This window comes from Neofelis nebulosa, chromosome 8 (assembly GCF_028018385.1).
Source record: "Neofelis nebulosa isolate mNeoNeb1 chromosome 8, mNeoNeb1.pri, whole genome shotgun sequence".
Taxonomy (NCBI): domain Eukaryota; kingdom Metazoa; phylum Chordata; class Mammalia; order Carnivora; family Felidae; genus Neofelis; species Neofelis nebulosa.
Window position 1 is genome coordinate 115,241,147 of NC_080789.1, and position 24,368 is coordinate 115,265,514.

Here is a 24,368-nt window from a genome sequence, read left to right on the forward strand (position 1 = left end):
GGAGGAAGAGTGGCACAAGCCCCAGAACATAGGCTGGCTTCTGTGTGCCTCACCCCCAAAGTTCCCTCAGCTCCCCTCCCCCTCCTAGCGCTTGCCCATCTTACTCCTCTTTTCCTTCCACAACCAAGCTCCCCTTGTCCCCCCAGTCTCATTGTCCCCCCCATCCCACCCCCACCCCCCCCCCCCCCGCATCGTTTTGCAGTTGGATTCTAGCTCCCTCCACATTCCAGAAACTGCTTCTCCAACCAGGGACCTTCCCAGTGCCATATAGACTTGGCCACTCTGTCGTTGGACTCTCTGCTCACTTCCACCTTCATGGAACATCCTCTTGTTAAGAATGTCTTAGACACTACAGTCTGGTCCTTCCCATGCCTGAAGACTCTTACTCCGGGCTTCACTGCCCCTCTTCCTCCCTGACCTTGGGGTCTTCTCCCTCCCCTACTCCCACTGCACTTGCAGCAGAATTCAGGACTTAGGGGGTCCCTGAGATCAGAAGACCAGGGTAGCTCACAGGAACTAGAAACCCAAGACAAATAACGCTGCCCTTGTCCTCTCCTAACACAACGCTTGCTCCTGCTTCCCTGGCGGACAGCCCCCATCAGCCCCTCCTCACTGGAGGCTATGGTTCACCCCCTAGCCTTCCTTTCTGTGTCTACTTCTCTGCTTCTGGGCAGGACTGCCATGAGAGCCTCCAAACTCTTCTTCCCTCCCCAAACCCATCCTCTCCACTGCTCAGAACCTTCTAACCAGCCCCAACATGGCCACTTCTTGCCCAGTGGAAACCTCCTCACTGGCCCCAGGAGCCCTTCTCCTGGGCAGCCAGTGACTTCCCGTTGAGGAGCAACAACTTGTTAAATTAAATGTTCTTGGGGTGTCTAGGTGGATCAGTTGTTAAGCATCTGGCTCTTGATTTGGGCTCAGGTCATAATCTCACAGTTTGTGAGGATTGAGCCTCACGTCGGGCTCCACGCTGACAGCTTGGACCCTGCTTGAGATTCTCTCTCTCCCTCTCCCTATGCACTTTCCGACTCATGCTCACTCTCTCTCTCTCTTAAAAATAAACATTAAAAAAATAAGTTAAATATTCTTGAAGAATCAATGTAAAAATGTCCTTGCAAAAGCATCACTTTCACCCTCTTCTTGCATTTAGACATTTATCACTAGGAGGTAAAAGGAATCGAGTTACACATAAATACTTTGGGAATCGAGTGAGATTCCCATGAGATAATCCAGAGATTATCTCACATAGACCAAGATATGTGGCAATGTACATTTATGAATGTACTACTAATAGTTGTGTGATGATTATAGGGAACTTTCACGTCTTGCTTCATTACAAACATCACATCTGGCCACACCCAAGAGGTGTGTGATACATGTGGATATACTCCAGCATACATGTGCTGGAGGAAAAACAGAAGGTCGAGATTGGCCGGCCTGTTGGATAAATTCCAAAGTCCCTAGCTTCCGTGACCCCTCCCCTTTCCTATCTCATTAGCCATATGTCCCGCCACCCTGCCCCCCAGTAGATGACCATGAGAAGCCACACTGACCACCATTGCTGTGCTCAGAGTGTTCCCTCTGTTTCTTGCTTCTCACCTGGAAAACTCCTGATCATCCTGCCGGACTCAGTTGACTTTCTTTCTCTTGTGAACCCATCCCTGACATGGTCTACAATTTCCAACCTCTAGACTCAGCATCCAGAAGGCAGGGACACCATGTCATCTCCAGATCGCTGGAACCTAGCGTGTCCACCACTCGATACATGGAATAAATGTTGGGGATAGGAAGGCTGAAACCCACAAGCAAAATAACTTGTAGTTACATATTTTTGTTTCTCGTTTCAACTCGGTGGCAACATTCTCCTTTTTGATTCAGGTTTGACTAATCGGTGCGCGTGCCCCTCTAAAGCTGGAGAGTACCAAGAGAAGCAAGCTGGGGTCTCAGTGTGCAGGCAGCAAATAAAGTAGACGCAGCTCACACAAGTGCCTTACTTGCCAGTTTCCCTTCCGTGAGGCACCTATTTCTGAAGTAAGGATGACGTCAGAGCTTTGGCAGAGCTGTTAGTGCAGGGAAAGCAAGACAACAAAGCCGTCCGTCCCTTCCTGTCTTCTGAAAGGTTCCCCTGTCTAAATGGCAATGAACTTGAACGATCATTAGAAGTATTCTTTTAAGCTGCTCATTTCCAGGGAACCAGATTTGTACTCTGTCCTAATTTCTGCTCTAACAGAATCAGACCTGAAACTATTTCATTTTTTGTATCCATACGCTCCGTGAAGCTTAGAATTTTGACATCGATGAGTGAAGACGGGATGTGCCTATCTCCTAACATCTAGATGGATACACCAGCATGAGTCTCAGATTGTGGCCTTCTGCACTGTGGACAAATAATTTTGTTTTGGGGTCGATTTTCAAAAAGGGGGATATTATTTTTGGTTCACGGTTGTCTTTCCACCAACATGTCTCCCTCCCCAGATGATCTAAACCAATCAGTGAGTGAGTATCTGTCTCTCTGTCTCACTCTCAAAGTTTATAGAGAGCTTCACTGGCTTTGGATAACCATCTTCCAAGCTCCAAGGTCATGTGTAGGTCACTGGCTTGAACCACAGATGAGCAAGCCAACTCTTCTCTCCCAGGCTGCTGCTTCAAGAGCAAAGGGAGGGGAGCAATGCTCAGCATGAACAGAACTGCTGGCCTCACGGTCAAAATGAAATGGGAGTTTGCCAGGAGGGAGCCTGGACCACGTCTTAGGAGTCCTGGCTCCAGGGACACAGCCTCTCACATGGCGGGACCAACATCGCCTTCCTGGACACGAGGCTCAGAGTCCTGAGAGTAATCAGAGATCTACAAATTGTGACATGCTCCATTCAGGGCACGATATAGCTAAAGATATGGCATCTGTATCAATTTATCACAGGGCAGAATCACAGGGTTGCTTCTCAAGTGGGAACCTGAGACTAAAGCGATGCAGGGAGCACCTCCCCTACCAGAGAAGACCCAGGAGGCTTTTTCCCTTTCATGTCATTGCGGACATCACAAAGCTTAGCACCGTAAGTGGTTTCTCCTGCTGATCCCAAACACCAAGAAGGAACGGACAATTCTTATTCCTGAACGAAAAGCACAAAGTACCCATGGTCCTTCTTAAGGAGTGCAGTGGAAAGGTGAACATCCGCCCCGTGGTATGAAGGAGACCATCCAGGTCCCGGAGACACACTGGACAGGGAGCACCTAGGAGGCTTCCTCTGCAGTCCTGTTCTCCAGCCTCCACAAACCACAAAACCCCACACACCCTTGGCTGGAAGCAAAAGTGTGTGCATCCCAGCTCAATGCGGTTCCCACTGTAGATGTTCATTCTCGTTCTCCTCCAGAACCAGCATCCTAAGTGATGGCTGCACACTCGGCCAACCCACAAACGCCTGATAAACCTGTAATAAAGTGGAAATACGGCACCAATAATCCTATAAAACTGAACCGCTGTGTGTTGTAGCTGAAAGCATATCTGTGGCTCCAATTGGGGATCCTAAAACACAACTCCCTGGTATTACGAGTGGTGACTTCCCAGCCTAAGGTTCAGCCCGTAACTCTTATTTTGGGAGCAGGAGCTACAAAATCGAGGGGGGCATCATCTGAAAACCAGAATGTGGGAGAAAGGAGTAGGGGGCAGGAGTCAACTGTGGGGGCAGCATGGTGAGGGGTGGGGGGCTGAGTTCAGGAGAATGAGTAATTTCTAGGGTAAGTGGAAGACATTAAAAACTCAAAAGTTCAAGGCAATATGATAGAAAGTACAGGAATCAAATAATGAAGTTTAGCTTCATGAACCATTTACTTCATTTTCTTATATTTCTCGTTTCACTGCATCAGATTGAACACTTGGTGTCAGTCCAGGGACCAAACATTGCTGGTTTAGATTAAGACTCCTAGGGTCCCATCCAGTTCCAGAAAAACTGAGATTCTATAATTCTGAGGCAAAGTGCCATCTCAGAGTCGCCAAAGAAGAATGGAGAGGATTAAGAGAAAAAAGAAAGGGGTGGGGGGGACGGATAACAAAAAGGAAGGGGATCCAAGGAGAGAGAAAGTATGTCAACACAAGGCATTCCCGGAGTCTGAGTTATTCCACAGTAGGACAGGAAGCAAAGATAAGAACACTTGATTACAGCTCAGCTTCCCTCCAACAGAGGCTCAGACTGAAGCAGACAGTCCCTGCACGGGCCCTGAAATCATCTGCTGGTCTCATTATACCAGAGCGGCCCATTTTGTTAGCGTGCATGAAGAACTCCCTTCAGAGGACCCGCTAAAAATGGCGGGCAACCTTACTGGCAGGATAGAGGGCACACACTACACGCAGGGAAGAGAGAAAACATCCAGGCAAACACATCTCCAAACGACTGCACTTATTTAGGAGTTGTGCCAAGTGCTCTTAACTCCTTGTTGCTCCAGCCCACATTCCTACCCACCAGGTCCGTGGTCCCAGGAACAAGAGCTCCGTCAAGTCAGAGATTTTTGTCTGTTTTGTAGACTGTTGTTAACCCCCGGTGCCCACAATTGTGCCTAGGCCATAGTAAGTGCTCAATAAATATTTGTCGATGGGCTAGAATAATACATATTTTACAGAGAGAGTGCCAAAACAGGATTTTTTTCCCGAGGTTACTTTACCCCTCACGGGTCCTACCACCACCATCCCCCAGTCTGTGATCCTGATTCCTGCTGGCTTTGACTACACTGTTCCACAAATCTGAATTCATTTACCTCTTTCCCAAATATTTCTCTGGGCAAGACTTTCCTCATTAAGCAGGGCCTGACTGCAGCATAGGAAGGACTCTTTGCAAAACTCTCTCTGCGTTCTGATCTTTGAGGCAGGGTGTCACATATGCAAATCCACGGCACCTGGGCCAAGGGCACGCCCAGGCCCTGCTTGCAGGGCTTTATGGTGAACTAATTGACTCGGTTAAGTCCTGAAGCTAGGATTACCTTCCAGAGTCAAGCTCCCCATAGGCCCTCCCTAAATGTTTTCTGATGATGGCCAAGTAGGCAAGTTCAGTCCTTTCTCCCCAGAAACACGATACTGCTTTCTATACCAACAAGAATTAATTCAAATCCCTAGTGAGCAGTCCAGGATATGAAAATTACAGTAATCTAATCTTGTAGAGGAAGAAGTATGAATCATCATTACACGGTCTGACAAAGAGCAAAATGATTAATCCCAGGCTGTGCAGAGGTTAGGGTCCATGGCCATGGCTCCTCGTGGGCTACAAAACAAACAGTGGGACACACCAGGCAAACATCAGAGACACACCATGGTGGTTTTCATCCCAGAGGAGGAGAAGCAAAGAACAACGATGCTATGTTGTCAGGACCACACTTTAAACTTTTTATTCTGAGGGGGAAGAGGAGAGAGGGACTCTGGAGCCCCAAAACCTTGGGTGTTCTATCCGCTGACTCTGATGTAAATTCCTTAAGCTCTGAAGCTTACTTAGAAGTAGGAACTGTGGGCCTTGCAGAATCAGGGCATCTCAAAACTAATCAGAAACCCCAGTTGTACATAGGATAGCAATACCTAGCAGAATATTCTCCTAACTGCAACAGAGAAACTACAGTTTTGAAGGAAAGTCTTGGCCTTTTCCTGAAACTTGCAAAAAGAACACTGAAGCTCCCCATCTACCATCGAGAAAGCATAGTCCCAGTGCACTGGGGATGCTGGTCAGGTCACCCGCAGCCCTGAACCATCATGGGCTTTTTTTTTTTTTTTTTTTTTTTTTTTTTTTTCTCTTGCACAGCTGTGTTCAATTTTCTGTCCTTGGGGTTTTAAAGGAACATTTATTCTAGGGCCAGGATTCCCAAGTTTTATGGTTATACAACTCCCTCCCAGGGCCAAAGAATGTTTGAAAAGCCTAAACTCGGCAAAGAGAATTAGTAAAAGTATCCAAATGAAAGTGAAATAAAAACTTAGGACCCGTTCCAATTTAGACTCAACCTCTCGATTGTATTGTACCTCCTGTTTGTTCTTTAAGATATTTACTACCTATTTCTCATGCCCATATAGGTGTGTGTGTGTGTGTGTGTGTGTGTGTGTGTGTGTAAAAACAGAAGACCAAAGGTATATTTATATTCCTCCATGGCTTGTGTTTCCCATTCTATGACAAATTTTATTTTAAATAAGGCCTGCATCTTACATTGGGTTAAAAAAACTGCCAAAAAAGAGATTCCTTTAGGATTTTTATTTTGCTTATTTTTCCTATTTAGAGAGCTCGATACCTCCTAGTTTTTGATAGGACAGCACTTTAAGAACTTGTATTTTTACTTAAAAAGCCAATTTAGTGGCATTTTTAGTTGAAATACTCTGAGTACATTGCCAACATCGAAAAATCATTGCCCCCCAACACACCCCACGAAGAGAGTGGAAGGCCCTCACCAGCCCATGAAATGCTAACCAGCTTTCTGGATGCAGCCAAATAAGCTTATTTCAGAAATTCCAGAAGTCCCTTACCTGTTTTCTTCTGTCTTCTCTCTTCATGTCACCTAGATTCCCACACCTCCAAGAAATCTGCCCAAAGTCTCTGTCTACGTCAATTTACGAACCTCGCTTTTATGTTTGTCTCCCAAAGGCTGGTGGCTTGTTTCATACACTCATCTGGTCTGACAAGGCAAAATTCAGGTCTCGGGGCCTGGGGTTTGTGACACAGCACACAGCACCCACATTAGAGGCCTGGCTGCCTCCCAAGACACACATGACGTTTTTGAGAAACAAAGTAACTTGCACAGATCCACCCTGAGCACAAAAATGGGATCAGTGCTCCTCCGTACAAATGAGCTGAAATGTGGTCAGTAGCACCTGCTTAATACAGTCCAATTCTCCGAAAACAATGAGAAAACGCTGTCAGCTGACCTTGTCTGCCCCCAGTCATGGTGAGCAGGCATCTCTCAAGAAGCAACGGTGAGTGGAAGAGACCAAATCCTCTCCTGCAGCCACTTTCTCGTGCTCTTTTAAAATCAAGATCTCAAAAGCGCCTGTTAGCACGGCCCGATGGCCAAGCTTACAGGCTGAAGTTCAAAGGATTCCTCCTGGATAACCACTCCAAATCTCCCATGATTGGAAGTTGCCGCAAGTTACTGAAATCTCTACACCTGGGTGGGGAGCAGCTGAAAAAGACAGGCTTGTAGAGTCAGGGTTTCTCCTAAGCTGGTGATTTCCTCACAGACGGCAATCTACTTCTAGCCAAGGAGAACACACTACTGTATCGTTGTCTTATAATAATAAATGAAAAACCCTGTGCACTAGAACAAATTAAGATGCTTCTTTCAGAAGAATTTTTTAGATTTTTTATATTGTTTAATTAAAAAAAATATTTTTTAGTGAGAGAGAGAGAGAGAGACAGCACGCATGAGGGAGGGGCAGAGAGAGAGGGAGACACAGAACCCGAAGCAGGCTCCAGGCTCTGAGCTGTCAGCACTGAGCCTGACGTGGGACTTGAACCCACGAACCACGAAATCATGACCTGAGCTGAAGTCAGATGCTTAAATGACTGAGCCATCCAGGCGCCCCTCAGAATAAGAATGTTTTAATGAAGGTAATAATGAAATCTTCCTCCTTCAAAATGTCCCAATGTGTGTCCCCTTACACATACAGTGAAACACAACCCAACAATAATAATCACATAAATTTGTTTTTAAAAAACCCCACACACAAGAAATCCTTACAGGGAGCCTTTCACCAGGGCTTGGAAAAACAAAGATGTTTTCTAATTTCATGCCAAGCCAGTTAGAACACACTGGACTTTAAATACATTGTTTTCGGATAGGTCATTTATATTCCACATAAAAGGCAGAAATTTGAGCTAAAACTCAAATGTTAAAGTTTGAGATATAACTTTAAAAACCTGACTTAATAAAGTATGCTTGCATGGGCGCACACACACGCACACACATCTTGTCAAAGAAAAAACAAACAGCACCACTTGGACTCATCTAAGATGAACGACCTCTAGTCATGTGTTCAAAACATGTTTGCTCCGAGCGTTAAACGGGCTTCACAGCCTAAGTAGCAGCCTGTTTTCTCAAGAGACGGGAAAGCCGGGGTTGTTGTCTGAAGGAACATGTATCTTAAAAAGTGCTTTTATAGCATCTAAATTAGTAAAGAAGCACGAAGGAAGAACACGCTAATGTAGACGGTAAGATGCATCGTCAATGCACTTTTGAGGTTTATGAAACACAGCTCCCTCAAGCGTTTGTATGGAGGCCTTTTGAGAGAGCTACCACTTTTCTTTCCACCTCGCACAGTCCCGGTGGTCCCAGCACTGAGTTCACTCGGGTCTGAAGAGATTCAAAGCTGCCATGTATCCACAGCCAGGACTCTGCTTTATAAAGGCCCTCACCGCATCTAAAAGCATGGGATGCCTTTTCTCTCTATGCTCACTTCAAAGGATGAGTTTTACACAGTTCAATCTAAAAAGCACATTATTGGGGCTCCTGGGTGGCTCAGTTCAGTGAAGCGTTCGACTCTTGGTTTCGCCTCAGGTCACAGTCTCGTGGTTTCCTGGGTTCAAGCCCCACGTCAGGCTCTGAGCAGGCAGCACGGAGCCTGCTTGGGATTCTCTCTCTCTCCCCCCCTCTCTCTCTGCCCCTCCTCTGCTTGTGCTGTCTCTCTCTCACAATAAATAAATAAACTTAAGGGAAAAAAAAGAAAGAAAAAGCACATGATTAATAAAATCCTTCTTGGGGCGCCTGGGTGGCGCAGTCGGTTAAGCGTCCGACTTCAGCCAGGTCACGATCTCGCGGTCCGTGAGTTCGAGCCCCGCGTCAGGCTCTGGGCTGATGGCTCAGAGCCTGGAGCCTGCTTCCGATTCTGTGTCTCCCTCTCTCTCTGCCCCTCCCCCGTTCATGCTCTGTCTCTCTCTGTCCCAAAAATAAATAAAAAACGTTTAAAAAAAAAAAAAAAAAAAAGAAAGAAAAAGCACATGATTAATAAAATCCTTCTTGGGGCGCCTGGGTGGCGCAGTCGGTTAAGCGTCCGACTTCAGCCAGGTCACGATCTCACGGTCCGTGAGTTCGAGCCCCGCGTCAGGCTCTGGGCCGATGGCTCAGAGCCTGGAGCCTGCTTCCGATTCTGTGTCTCCCTCTCTCTCTGCCCCTCCCCCGTTCATGCTCTGTCTCTCTCTGTCCCAAAAATAAATAAAAAACGTTGAAAAAAAAAAAATTAAAAAAATAAATAAATAAAATCCTTCTCTCAGCTTTCTCACAAAGTAAAAGAAAATCAAAACCATCAGAAAACAAAGCAAAGAAGGACACTCTTCTCTGGACCCCAGCCTAGAGCTACTCTCCTGCCCCACCCCCGCCTACAAGTTGGCAGCTTCCTAGACGCAGTATTCACACCCAAAGTTGCTGGCTCCGAGGGAAGAGATAGCCTTCAAACCCTACCAGCACTTGGGTGATTCAACAGGGCAGGAAAGGATCCCAGAGCAATCTTCACGAGAATGTGGTTCCAGCAAAACTTCTAAAATCAGTCGCCCTACCTCTCTCTACCCTAGGATTTCACATCCCCTCTTCAACCCACTGTTCTGGAGTCTCCACTACGCAGCTGCTCTTGCCAAGGTCATCAACAGCATCCATCTTGGCAATTCCAATTCCGTCCTTCTCTTCCTGACTTCTCAGTAGCATCAGCTCTGTGGACACCTCCCTCCTTCCGAAGTCACCCGAGCTTCGTGACCTCATACCCCTCTACTTTCCTTCCTCCCTGGCTGACCCCTCCTCAGGTTTCTTTGTTGGCTCTCCTCCTCTAGTCCATCTCATTCTGAGCCTCCTTTGCTCACACACACAGAGATCTCATCCTCTCCCACGGGTTTACCTATCATGTAAATGTTACCTGCATTCAGGATTTTTTCTCCGAGTTTCAGACTCACATTCAACTGTCGACCTAACATCTCTATTTGGATATTTACCAGGTACCTCAAACTTAGAATGTCCATAACAAAACCCTTGATCCTCAAAGTTGGCGCTCCCCATTAAAACAAAACAAAAGGGGCGCCTGGGTGGCGCAGTCGGTTGGGCGTCCGACTTCAGCCAGGTCACGATCTCGCAGTCCGTGAGTTCGAGCCCCGCGTCAGGCTCTGGGCTGATGGCTCAGAGCCTGGAGCCTGTTTCCAATTCTGTGTCTCCCTCTCTCTCTGCCCCTCCCCCGTTCATGCTCTGTCTCTCTCTGTCCCAAAAATAAATAAATGTTGAAAAAAAAAAAAAATTTAAAACAAAACAAAAAACAAAACAAAACAAAACAAAACAAAACCTCCTCTCCCAGTCTTTATTCCCTTGAGAAGTTGCCAGGGCCCAAATCTGAGAGGCATTCTTAATTCCTCCCCAGTCCTCACTCCCTATATCTCACTTACCACCAAGTGTTGATGGTTATACCTCTAAGACATATCCTTTTTTAATATATACATCAGCTTTATTGATATGTAATTCATATACCATATGATCCACCAAGCTTAAAGTGTACAATTCGATGGTCTTAGTTTATTTATAGATCTGTATGACCACTATCAAATCAGTTTTAGATATCTACAGCACCCCAAAAAGAAACTATGTACCCATTAGCAGTCACTCTCAGTTTCCCCCTGGACATTGCAGTCCTGTGCATCCGTTAATCTTTCTGTCGCTATAGACTTGTCTGTCATATAAATGGAATTATGCAGTATGGTCTTTGTGTCTGGCTTTTTTCACTTAGCATATTATAGCATGTATCAGTACTTCATTCCCTCTTATAGCCGAATAACATCTTATCGCATGGATATGCAATATTGTGTTTGTCTGCTTATTGGTTGACAGACATTTGGGTTGTTTCCATTATTTGGCAATTATGAACAATACTGCTATGAATATTTGTGCTTTTATATAGACACACGTTTTCATTTATCTTGGTATATACCTAGGAGTGAATATGCTGGATCATAAGGCAACACCGTTTAACCCAATGAAGAACGCCAGACTATTTTCCAAAGCAACTGCTTTGGAAAAATTTTGCATGACCACCAACAGTGTATGAGAGTTTCAACTTCTAGACATCCTCATCAGCCTTTGTCCCTGTTTCTCACAGTGGCTATGAAGTAGCATCACATCGTGGTTTTGATTTGCCTCTCATTAACAGCGAGTGATGTTGAGAATCTTCTCGTGTGCTTATTAGCCATTCGCCTATCTTCTTTGGAGAAATGTCTGTTCAGATCTTGGCCTATTTTTGAATTGGGTTATCTTTTTATTACTGAGGGGTAAGTGTTCTTTATATATGGTCCATATATGTCCCTTATCAGATTATAGGATTTTCAAACATTTTTTCTCATCCTGTGGGTTTTCTTTTCATTCTCTTGATGGTAAGCTTTTAATTTTGATGTCCAAGTTATCTATGCTTCTTTTTCACTTGTGCTCTTGGTGTTACATTTCAAAAAAATCATTGCCTAGCCCAAGGTCATAAAGATTAATACCCATGTGGTCTTTTAAGAGTGTTACAGTTCTAGGTTTTACATTTAGTCCTTTGATTCACTTTGAATTACTTTTTATATATGGTGTAAGGTAAGGGTCCAACTTTTTTCCTTTTCATGGTGATATCCAGTTGTCCCACACCATTTGTTGAAGAGACTATTTCCCAAAGAATTGTCTTAACACATTTGTCAAAAATCATTTACCATACATGTATGCATTTATTTCTGATCAATTCTATTCCAAAAATCTATAGGTCTATCCTTAAGCCAGTACCACACTTGCTTGATTACTGTAGCTTTATATTAAGTTTTGAAATCAGAAAGGACAAATCTTCCAATTCTCCTCTTTCTCAAGATTGTTTTGGCTATTCTGGATCCCTTAAATTTCTATATGAATTTTAGTCTCTGTCAATTTCTGCAAAAAAATCCCCTGAGATTTTGATACAGATTACACTGAATCTATAGATCAATTTAGGGAGTACTGCCATTTTAACAATAGTAAGTCTTCTGATCCATGAACATCAGATGTTTTGCCATTTATTTAGATTTTTTTTTAATTTTTTCAACGCTTTGTAGTTTTAAGAGTGTAAATTTTACATTTCTCTGATTATACTTATTCCTATTTTTTTCTTTTTCATGTTATTATAAGAGGAAATATTTTATTTTTTTTTAAAGCTTATTTATTTATGTTTGAGAGAGAGAGAGAGCATAAGCAGAGGAGGAGCGGGGGGTGGGGGAAGAGAATCCCAAGCAGGCTCCACACTCAGCATGGAGCCCGATGTGGGGCTTAATCCCACAACTGTGAGATCACGACCTGAGCTGATATCAAGAGTTGGGCTTGGGGTGCCTACGTGGCTCTGTTGGTTAAGCGTCTGACTTCGGCTCAGGCCACGATCTCATGGCTCATGGGCTCAAGCCCCGCATTGGGCTCTGTGCTGACAGCTCAGAGCCTGGAGCCTGCTTCAGATTCTGTCTCTCTCTCTCTCTCTCTGCTCCCTCCTACTACCACCACCACTTGTGCCCTCTCTCTCTCTCTCTCTCTCTCTCTCTCAAAAAATAATAAACATTAAAAAAAAAATTCAGGCTTAACTGACTGAGCCACCTAGGCACCCCTAGAGGAAGTTTTTTTTAATTAATTTTTTTAAATGTTAATTTATTTTTGATTGAGAGAGAGAGAGAGAGAGAGAGACATCAGGAAATATTTTCTTAATTTTATTTCAGATTGTTCACTATAGATGTATAGCAGTACAATTGATTTTTGTATATTGATCTTGTATCCTGCAACCTTCCTGATAGTTTAGTGGATTCCTTAGATCATTCCATACCCACGATCATGTCATTTGCAAATAGAGATAGTTTTACTTCTTCCTTTCCAAATTAGAAGCTTTTTATTTCATACCCTTTCCTAGCTTCCCTGGCTAGAACTCCCAGTACAATACTGAATAGAAGTGATGAGAGTGAACATCCCTGTCTTGTTCCTGATCTTAGGGGGAAAGCTTTCAGTCCTTCATATTAAGTGTGATCAGTTAGCTGTGGGCTTCTCATAGATGCCCTTTTCAGGTTAAACAACTTCCCTTCAATTCCTGCTGTGTTGTTGTTTGGTTTGTTGTTGTTTTCTTTAATCTTAAAGGGGTGTTGGTATTTGTCTAATACCTTCTCTACATAAGACATACCCTTTCACACTTATGTTTCCTTCTGTATACTCTTCCTATACCATCTCCATAGCTCAGTATTTCTCATCTCTAGAGGTCTCTAATTTAGGAATTCTTGAACCATCCTGAATTATTCAAAAATCTCTATCACTCTCTCTTCCCCAGTCTATCACATAAACTTCAAAGCATTCAGCCATTAGTATTGTAAGTACAAATTTTGATAATCCTTGGTTTAGTATTTGCCAGCATGTATCCATTGTTTTTATCTTCACAACAACCTTACTAGGTAGACGCTCTTATCACCATTTTATAAATGTGGAAATAGAAAGAGAGTTTAAGGGTCTTGTTCTGGGTTATAGAGTTTATAAGTGGCAGAGTCAGGTTAAAAACCCAGGTCGCCTCGCTCCCAAGACCATTCTCTTAAACAGTTGCTATCATGTCTATCAATAATTGCTTTTACGTCTTACCTTATTTGCTACCTGTATGCAGGCATCGCCAATCTCATTTATTGCTGTATTTTTAGCATCGAACACCATGTACAGCTGGTGTTCATTAACTAGTTAACGAACAAATGGGACACGGGTCTCAGGATGCTCCACAAGAAACGAGTTCCACGTGACTCTGATAAGTACTACTGACTAATTCACAAGGCTCATTCGTTCTTGAGACCCTTCCGTAAGAAAGTTTGCTTAATTTTGATTCAATGTTTTCTAAACTCATTGAAGCACCGACCCAGCTTCCCACCTTTGTCCCCACTGCATTAATAGTCTAGGGAACTGTGTTCCTCGGAACGCACATTGAGAAATACGGCCCCAGAGAGGCAGTCCAGACAGCACAGCTCCTGGAAGGATGCGTGTGTTCCCCTTTCTGTGCCGGCTCCACTCTCATCTAAAAAGTCTAACCTAGGGTTCCTGAAAGCTCTCCCCTAGCCACAGCTCAGTCCAAAAAGAAAACTCCAATACTAAGCTTTCCTTTTTCTTTCCTGGAGCTCCTAAAGGGCCCGCTGGGACACGAAGGAGATATAAAGATTTTTCCAACTATCAGAAGGGCTCATCTCCCCTGTGCGTTTGTGGTCCTGTAACTTATCACAGAGGGAGCTGTAATCTTCTCAGAGCTCTGGTTTGGTGAATGTGATTCAAACAAATTCACCCTTCACGATGTATACTTTAACCTATTTTCAGAATGCAGTCAAAACCAGTGATGTGTTAACCACAAAATTATTATATTTCTTTCCTATATACTTACTGTACTGCTGATATTTAAATCATAGCTTCAGATGTCGAATGACTTCAAAATCTTTGTAGCTCTCTGAGTCTTCAAGGTTATCTGCTCAAACTTTCTCTGAAAAAGGAGAAAAAAATTTCAACTTAGAAATCTAAGAAAAAAAAATTAGCCAATAAGACAACCACATGTATGAGCAAAACAGGATACACTGCTGTGATTAATTTTCTGCTCCTAAAGAGATTTTACTCTTTTCAATTATTCATCAGCTACAGCAAATTACAGGCAGTGGTTAGAGTACCTTTTAAAACCTCTTAGAAAAAATACTCAATTAAAAAAAAAAAGTCTTTCTTTCATCTTAAACCCAGTAATAAAGTCATTTCTATGCAATGGTTCTCCAAAGTTTCTATACATCTATATATTTGGTCTAAAGGCAAGAATTATCTTGAATAAATATGAGCATTTTCTCAAATACAAATTTACATCAGATCCAAATAAGGGGACTTGGAAAAGAAGCCTTGTAACAAAGGGAGACTTGAAAACACAGAGAAGGATGGGTTGGAATTCATCAAGGAATTGGATGTGTATTGCCAGAAGGAAGTGACAAAGGCCCAACTCCTTAGAAAAAGAGAGACACTGAAGAAAGAAGTTGAAGACTAGCATAAAGTCTAGGGTGTCCAGAGTGAGTAACTGGGCTAGAACTCAGTCTATGCCATTAAGTCCACACAGATAAAATCTTCAACAGCTCTTTTCCTCACATGCTGGGGAACGAGGGAAAACCCCACTCGTATTAGAAGTATAACCGAGGAGGATGAAGGCATATGTCCATTTCCCAGTGTGATTTTCCTAGCTGCGTGTAATCTGTATACAAGATAACTCACTTGCTAACAGGTTCATTTCTTACACTCCAAATGGCTGACTGCCTGCGTGGCATTCCAATGCCTCAGCCGGGGAGAGGGGTACCAAACATAAGCAAGGCTCCAGCCCTGAGATCCCGGACGAAAGAGGAAAGCCCCTGGATCTGTTAGATAGTTAGTGGTTAGTTGGTCAGTGGTTGAATGTTAGTGGCTTTGGAAAACCTTTTTTTCGGGAAACTGAGGCACTTCCTCTTATCTCCTCCCGATGTCTGTTCCGTGCTTCCTTGCATTACCGTTTGAAAAAGTCATCTCAGCAAAGAGTTCACTCAAGCACAGAAGGCCCTGAGCTGGACAGCGGCCAACCACACACCAGCGTTGTAAAGGACCAGGGCTGGTGTCAGTTCTTAGTTTGTAGAAACATATGGGAGGCGTGGCATCAGATCCTATCTTACCTAGTGTAGAGAGAACGGGGTTCCTCTCCACAAGCCCTTGCTGAGGCAACTTATGAGGCAATCAGTTTGTGGTGATGAGGGGATGCAGGGGAGTCAACCCACATGAAGTTCCCCCAAAGCAAAAAAAAACATTATTGTCACCCAGGCCCAGTGAAATTCAGACAGCTGTGAACTCTTGCTTCAAACCACAAATATGGTTGTGGTAAACACAGACAAACTATTGGGTTTAAGTAGACTATCTCTTGTGCCAAAAATACATATATATTTCTTTTCCCTCCTCCCCCACAAATCTGTTTATTACTAAAAAGCTCTGGAGCCTTGTGAACTGGGCTAGACCAGTGTAAGCCTGTCTTTCCCCTGGGGCCCTCCTCAGCGTACTAAACTGGGGAGGGATTTGCCTGCGTTAGAGAAGGAGACCCACTTTCTGTACTGGCCACACAGGAATGAAGAATGAAATTATTCAAAAGGAGAAAGGCCAAGAGAACCAAAAGAAGCCAAGAGGTAAGGGAGAAGAAGAAATCCTCATCTCTCCCTCTTAGATCTATTCTCCTCCAGACTCCCATGTCTGACCTTGGCCCAAGTCCCTCAAGCGTCCTCCTGAGCAGGGCTTCTCAAAGTTGAGTGTGCAGGAGGGTCCCCTTGGAACTCTACAACTGTGGGTCAAGAAAGAAGAGAATCTACACAGTGGAGATCATGAGCCCAAGGACCAAGAAGGAGTCTGAAAGGCCTGTACCTACATCACTAGTTCCAGGAATCTGGCTTTCCCAGAGACAACCTGTCACTAGCTAAGAAACTTCAGAATATGGTTGCTGACAGGTAAACAAAACCATAAATCGGCTTTAATCCACACAAGATAACTTGGGGAAAGAAAAGAGCAAAACCGCAAAGAGGAAAGGGTTCAAATTAAGTGACGGGCTGAAGTTTAGTAAACTAGTCAAACCCGCATAGCGGCGGCAAAATTCCAGAGGGAAACAGGGCTCTGGGGGAAAGAGCGTCAATGTGCAGCAGGCAGGGGCACCCAAGTCAGGGTCTTAGCTCGTCTTGCCAGGGCTCGTTCCCACCTTCTGAAATATTGCTTCCGGGTCAAAAACAAACTTTCACCTGACTTTCAGATGATTACACACCCCTGGACAAAACCTCTCATATGACTTTGTGACTAATTCTAGACCAGCTGCATCTGGAGGGAAGATACACCAGAGAAAAACATACTTTCACGTTTCAAAAGACTTAGGTTTGACAGGAGGTGCCGATGGAGGTGCCCACAGTGAAAGGACCTTTATGGTGAGTTTTATTCACATACTGCTTAACTAACTACAGTGTCAGGTGCCTCGAGGTTTGGAGCATCTAGCAAGGTCTTCCCCTTCCTCTACCAGGCATCCAATTACAGACCCTAGGGATGAGGCTTCCACGAGACCCACTTTTGCTCTGGCTACCCATCTTTTCCTGGATGCCTACAGCAAGGGAAGGAGGTTCTTAAAGATATTTTCAGGAGCCATGGGCACTTCCTCCCTCTCCCCATATAAATCTCAAGATACCTTTCAGGATTCAGCTTAGATGCCTCCAGTTTCCATGAGACCCTTCTCTGACTGTCTCACTTCTTCCTCAGTGAGTTTTCTCTCTCCTGAATTCGTGCCAATTATCTAACGATAAATGACCACTAGAATTAATTCTTGACTATCTATGGTTTGGTTAGCCAGAGAATCAATAATAATAATAAATAATCATTATTATTTGAACACTTGCAAAACAAAAATAAACAGGATGACTCCAAATCAACAAAACCATGCACCTGTTAGAAGGTAGCCACTAGCTGGAAGTATACAATAACCTGTAGACATCACCACAGGTCTGTAATTGTGTGGGGAGAGTCCCATTCCATTACCCCTTGGACATGTACTTACTATATTGGTGTCCCAGGTGTCATCTGCTAGCATTCATTCCAGGACCACACAAGTTGATGGAAAAACCATTAGTAAGTGACTGGACGGGTCATGTGCAGGAGCCAAGGTTAGAGGCAATTAAGCAATGACAACAGTAGGAAGGTGATATAGGAGAGAGGACACCAGGGACACTGTGGGGGGTGGGGACTCCCTTCAAAGATCACTGAGGCCACTGAGATGACTTTAGAAAGAAGAAAGGACAGTTCTCAAGGACACACTAAGACAACCCAGGTTTCATTTTAATATGGGGGAAGGCATATAGAAACCTTGGTTAAAGAACAAATAATAGACCATTTTAAGAGTACTGACCATGGGCCCATTTTATCTGTGAAATGATTTATAGGAGAGTTTGTCATCCTGAACTCTTATGCTTGCAATATTTTTGCACATTAGGATCATATTTATGGAACAGTGAATGTTTTCCGAAATACTGGATTCTTCCCAAACTAAATGTTGGTAGTCTTCACTAAGTAATGGTATATTAAATGCATTCCGAAGTATAATTTGACTGTGACTATCCATTTGTATTCTACTTCTCTTGATCAAGAGTTACCTGCCTTTCATATGCTCATATTTTTTTTTCCTCTCTAAAATGAGACTGTGGGTTTTTAGCTTGTATTGTATGTTCTTAGTATTTCATGGGCAGGAAGCCAGTGCTCAATAAATAGATGCCGAAAGACCGACAGAGGTACCAATGGGCATGGGGCAGCTCATTCCCCCCATGAAGGCTCTGGCAGTCACCACTCCACCAGCTGCAGGAAGATGCACACAATCAAAATAGCAACTGACGTGGGGACACATGAAGGAGAGGGAGCTAAAATAAGCACCTCAGTCCTCCCTGGTGAGATCCAGAAGCTCCACCACCCTGCTGTCCTTGGGGCCATCTTCCTAGGGGGACACATTTCGCATTTGATGGGCTTTTGGCTGTTACTGCCTAGGTCTCCCAGATACCCCATTACAGTTACAGTTCTCAAAAGGTAGCATCAGGTCCTCTTATGTTTTCAAATATGCTCCTACAAAACCATGGGAGGTGTTCTGCTTCAAAATCCAAAGAATGTAGGTACTATCTAAAATCACAAGTAGAAAAATTAAGTTAATGGGCAGAATTCTCAATTTTACCTTCTGTCATATATATATATATATTTCAAAATCTTTTGTGCCTTCTAGCACTTGTACTAGTACTTGCCTAGTAGTAACCACAAAATGCATAAACAAGTAGCAAGCAACATTGAAGAAAAATTCAGCTTGCTGTTTGATAGACACATGTACTTGGGAATATGACTTTATGTTGTTTATAGCACCCAAATATAGTACTGTGGACCAAATGTTCATGTCTCCCAAAGTTGACATTTTGAGAAGTTCTAATCCCCAAGATGATAATATTTGCAGTTGGGGCCATTGGGAGGTGATTAGGTCCTGAAGGTGGAGTCCTCATGGGATTAGTGCTCTTATGAGAGAGAGAGAGAGAGAGAGCGCGCTTGCTGCTTCTCTCTGCTCTCCACCATGTGAGGACACAGCAAGGTGGCCATCTGCAAACCAGGAAGAGACCCCTCACTAGGAACAGAACCTGCTAACACCTTGATCTTGGACTCGCTAGCTTCCAGAACTGTGAGAAATAAGTGTCTGTCATTTAAGCCATCCAGTTTATGTTATTCTTGTTACAACAACCCGAACTAAGATCTATATGAAGAGCCAACTTTATATTTAGTGATTAAATATATGTGTGTATACATATATATTATGTATAGACACATACACATATGTGTACATAATTATGTATATAATGACAAAACACATCATATGCTAAGTTGTGAAACAGAAAAACAGAATGCAACATTTCAGCATTTCCAAGTGTACCTCAAAAAGCACCATGACTTTCTCCAAATGTCCTTAAACTTGAACAGTCTGAAAGCCACCACCTGAGTATATTTTTACTGGCAGTTCCAGAAGGCACTCTAGCTGTATAGCTGCCACAACAAAAAAGGCCCTTCACAGAATCAAGTGCTCACGGTTTCTTCTGTCAGAGGCAATTGGACTTCCCAGTGGATCACACCAGGCTCAAAGCAGCCACAATATCATGGCCCTCCTTTTGGGCTCCTAGACACTCACAGTCTATCTGTGTGATGCAGCACTTGGTGAAGACAAACATTTTCTATTACTCTCTACTGACTTCATGGGTGCATATTTTCACAAAACTAAGGTTATTACGCTGGGCTTTGCTCTTTCTTTCTTAAGTGAACAACAAACACCAAATAAAAGGCCTATTGATAAGCAAGCTGCATCTGATAAGAAAAATATGCTCTATGGGCTGGAGTCCACTCTCTGTATACTCTGCCTATCGTCCCTTTCGATAGGTAAGGAGGTAATGGGTCTCTTGATGGGTAAGGAGGTAAGGAGGTGACTTTTGGTCACTCTCACTTCCTTACTCTCATCTTAAATTATGTCTTCTGGGTGCATGTCCCAGAGGTGGGTCTCAACAGGTTCAAGTATAAGGAGCTCCTGTCTAATCTCAAATTATTTCTTGTACCCACCCTCTGCCATCCATTGCATAGTTAGTAAGACAATGTCAAAAGGCTACTATGAACTCAGTAATGCGTCTCACAGATTTACATTTTATAAGTCACAGCGCTTAGGAGCATTTCAAGTAATAGTGCTTCTGTTGGGGGGGATGCAAATGGGCACAGACCCTGTGGAAAACAGTATGGGGGTTCCTTAAAAAAATCAAAATTAGAACTACCATATGATCCAGTAATTACACTAGCGGGTATTCACCCAAAGAATACAAAAATACTTTAGTCTCCTCTTCCATCTCCTTGAAAAGATATATGTTCCCATACTTTTATGGCAGCATTATTTAAAGTAGCCAAAATAATGGCAGCAGCCCAAGTGTCCACTGATAGATGGATGGATAAAGACAATATGGTGCACACACAGACACACACACACTGGAATATTACTTGGTCATAAAAAAGAATGAAGACTTGCCATTTGCATGCAGAGACATGGATAGATCTAAACAGTTTAACACTAAGTGAAATAAGTCAGTCAGAGAAAGACAAATACCATATGATCTCACTCATATGTGGATTTTAAGAAACAAAACAAAGAAAGGGAAAGAAAAGAGGGAGGGAGTAACCAAAAAACAGACTCTTAACTACAGAGAACAACAGAGAACTACAGAGAACTCTTAACTACAGAGATCATTACCAGAGGGGAGGTGGGTGGGGGGATCGGTTAAACAGGTGATGGGGGTTATGAACACACTTATCTTCATGGACCAGCACCGAATAATGTATAGAATTGTTGACTCGCTCTCGTCTACCAAAAAACAATATAACAATGTATATTAACTATACAGGATTAAAATATAAATAAATTGATACAGGGCACCTGGGTGGCTCAGTCGGTTAAGTGGCCGACTCCAGCTCAGGTCATGGTCTCGTTCGTGTGTTAGAACCCCGCCTTGGGCTCTGTGCTGACAACTCAGAGCCTGGAGCCTGCTTCGGATTCTGTGTCTCCCTCTCTCTCTGCCCCTCCCCTGCTCACACTCTGTCTCTCTCTCTCTCTCTCTCTCTCTCTCTCTCTCTCTCTCTCAAAAATAAATAAATAAATGTTAAAATTAAAAAAAAAATAACATAAAAGTTTTAAGCGAGATTAACAACCTTTCACAAGATTCTACCCACTTCACAGTCAGTATCTCCAAGATAAATCTACACATCTTTAATAACACAGATTAGTTTCTGACTTCTCTGCCTAGGGCAAAACAGATCTTCATCACTGTGAAAGTCCAAACACAGTTTGCATCCCATACCTCCTGGGAGACACTTTATTGCCAGAAGAGAGACAAAAGAACTCTCTCCCCAGATCTTGGGGCAGGGCTCAACCTACACACCTCTGTCATGCAGATGTCCTCTGACTCTGCTACGCTTGCACCGAAGTCCCACTAAAGGCGGTCCTTACCCTTGAGATCGGTTTATTTGGCTTCTGGCAACCAAGTCAAACAGATGTGACCTTAGCATCTACTGAATATAAGGCCCCGTGCTGTGTGCAGAGAAGAAAAAAAGAAACTCAGGCAACATTGCAGGTATGAAAGACTTCTAAAGAAAAGTAATTTAAAGGTCCAAGTAGAAGAAATGAACACAAAATGGAGAGGCTAAAAAGGGAAAGGGTAAACCCTAAGATTTCTCTTCAAAGAAGAAAGCCACTTGGGCATCTAACGCTTGAGGATGAAAAGGCAGGTCATGAAACCCTCACACCTTAGTGGTAGGAGCAGAAAATGGCATAGCCACTTGGGAGATCAGTTTGGTTGTCTTTTTATAAAGTTTAAATACATATTTGCCATCTGATCCTGCCATCCTGGTCTTAGGTAGCGATCCATGAGGAAATGAAAACTAACGTGCCCATAAACGCCTGTACATGAAAGATACGGGAGTTTTGTATTCCTAATCACCCAAAACTGGACACAACCCAAATGCCCTTCAATTGGTGAATGGATAAGCAAACTCTATCTACACAACGGAATATTACTTAGCAATGAAGGAACAAATTACCAAAACACACAACAACATGGTTATATCTCAAGTGTATTAAGCTTAGTGGCAGCTGCCAGACTCAAAAAGCTATATAATGTGTGATTCCATTTATGCGATGTTTGGAAAAGGCAGAACTATAAGGACAGAAAACAGATCAGTGGTTGCCAGAGGTCAGAACCGAAGGGAGAGATTGATTACAGTGGAGCACGAGAAAGATTTTAGGGTGATGGAGATTTACATCTTCATTGCGGTGGTTACATGACTATGCACTTATCAAGACACATAGCCGTTTACTTTTTAAAAGTGTGAATTTTAGTACGTGTAAATTATACATTAATAAATCAGACCTTTTTTTTAAAGCAGCACTTAGCAATTATGCCAACAAAATTATCTCATGGAATGGCCCTATTCTTACCTTCTACCAAGTTCTACAAGCCATTTATCCAAATTCCTCTATTAACTCCCACCCCCAATTTCTTCTCATACAATATTTATGAGATGATTGGTTGCTCATTTGTAGGAGAAAAAGCTCCTTCAGGCATATGAAATATCTTAAAGTAACCTCTGAGTCTTTAGATAATTCTGGGAACTCTCCTGTATTAAAAATAGACTTGGGTGTGTGCCTCTTTGTTCTGGTGCTAAATATGGGCTGGCTGGTCACTGAGGAAAGTAAGCAGGTAAGACTCCAATGGTTCTGTCCATCTATACCGATTGTCACCACAAAACCATTAAATCACCAAGAAGTTCAGGTACCACGGACCTTACGTGTTGAACTACATTGAAGGTAAACCAAGGTTACTGCTAAAATATTTAGGCAAGAAGTAAATCTAAGACAAACCTTGCAAACCTTTAGTAAGGTAGGAAAATCAAAAACATCACTGTACTATTAAACAGCATAACTGCCCTATGATTTGATCTACATATGCAGACTAAAAACAGTATGAATGACTCTGGTTCTTTCCTTCATTCAATACCCAGCAGATACATCTTTTTTTTTTTTTTTTTTTTTTTTTTAATGTTCATTTATTTTTGAGAGAGAGAGCGTGCAAGCCAGGAAGGGGCAGAGAGAGGAGACACAGAATCTGAAGCAGGTTCCAGGCTCTGAGCTGTCAGCACAGAGCCCGATGCGGGACTTGACTCACGAGCTGTAAGATATGACCTGAGCTGAAGTCGGATGCTTAACCGACTGAGCCACCTAGGCACCCCTACCCAGCAGATACATCCTGATTGCCTACACGCGTGCTAGGCATGAGAGATACGATGACAAATCAATGTCCCCGTCATTATGGAGCTCACATTCTCTCGGGAGTGACAGATCAATTATAAATACATGAATGGACAAGTAAATTGCTCAATCGATTATAGACTGTAGGTTTGTAAAAGCTTTGGGGAGGGGCGCGGGGTAAGAGAAGGTGGGACTTATATTTTAGGTAAAGTGGGCAGGTATCTCTGCGGAGACCTGGAAAACTGGGGAAGCAAACTGAGGAGTATGTGGAGTGAGAGTTGGTCTGGCAGAAGAAAGGAGACCAGTACAGATCCTCAGGTCTCGAGATGGGCGTGTGACTGGGTGTCCAAGGGACAAGCGAGGTGGCTGGAGTGGGGTGAGGGCAAGGAGATGCGGCTGGGGAGCTGGCAGGAAATGCTGGTCAGAGACAGTTGGCACGGATCATTACAGGCTCTGTGCCAAAGAAGGACTTGGGGTCTTATTCAGAGTTTATCCAGAGTTGGGTTTATCCAGAAGCCACTGTTGGGCGTGGGCAAGGGAGTGACATGATCTTGATTTAGTTTTAGAGATTAACTATAGTTATGCCAAGGAAAATAGGCTGTAGGAGAAGGCATACAGGCAAAGTGGACCAGAAGAAACAGAGAACCTGACAGGAGAGGCCACTCCAGCCAGACAGCAAGGCAGAGAGGGTCAGCCCTAGATGGGGCGGTGACAGGAGAGGAGATCAGAAGGGACTGGCTGGGCAACCGGGTGCACGATGGTGCCACTGACCAAGAGACAAGGTGCTGAGACCTGCTGCAGATTCATTTTGTATCCACCAGCCGCCAAGCCACTCCACGGGAAATTCATATTATATTCCTATCAAGAAGTGAGATCGGCGAATTCAGATAAAGGAAAGGTTAATTTGACCCAAATAACATTATTCCTTCAGACTTTAAAAGCTTTACAGTGGTAAGAGTTGACTCAGGACCCTTTTAGATATTAATTTTATCCTGTAAAAGCATCCCCACTGGCTAGCGTATTTACTATA

At 43.5% G+C, this 24,368-nt stretch overlaps 1 protein-coding gene across 5 annotated transcripts in view; it reads right to left on the reverse strand.

Annotated features, from left to right (window-relative positions):
- SVIL (supervillin) overlaps nucleotides 1–24,368 on the reverse strand; it is a 231,308-nt gene that overhangs the window by 152,930 nt on the left and 54,010 nt on the right. For all 5 annotated transcript variants that reach the window (XM_058681568.1, XM_058681564.1, XM_058681566.1 and 2 more), the window contains exon 2: nucleotides 14,357–14,452. The gene's annotated coding sequence lies outside the window, so the exon portion shown is untranslated. The remainder of the gene's footprint in view (nucleotides 1–14,356; nucleotides 14,453–24,368) is intronic.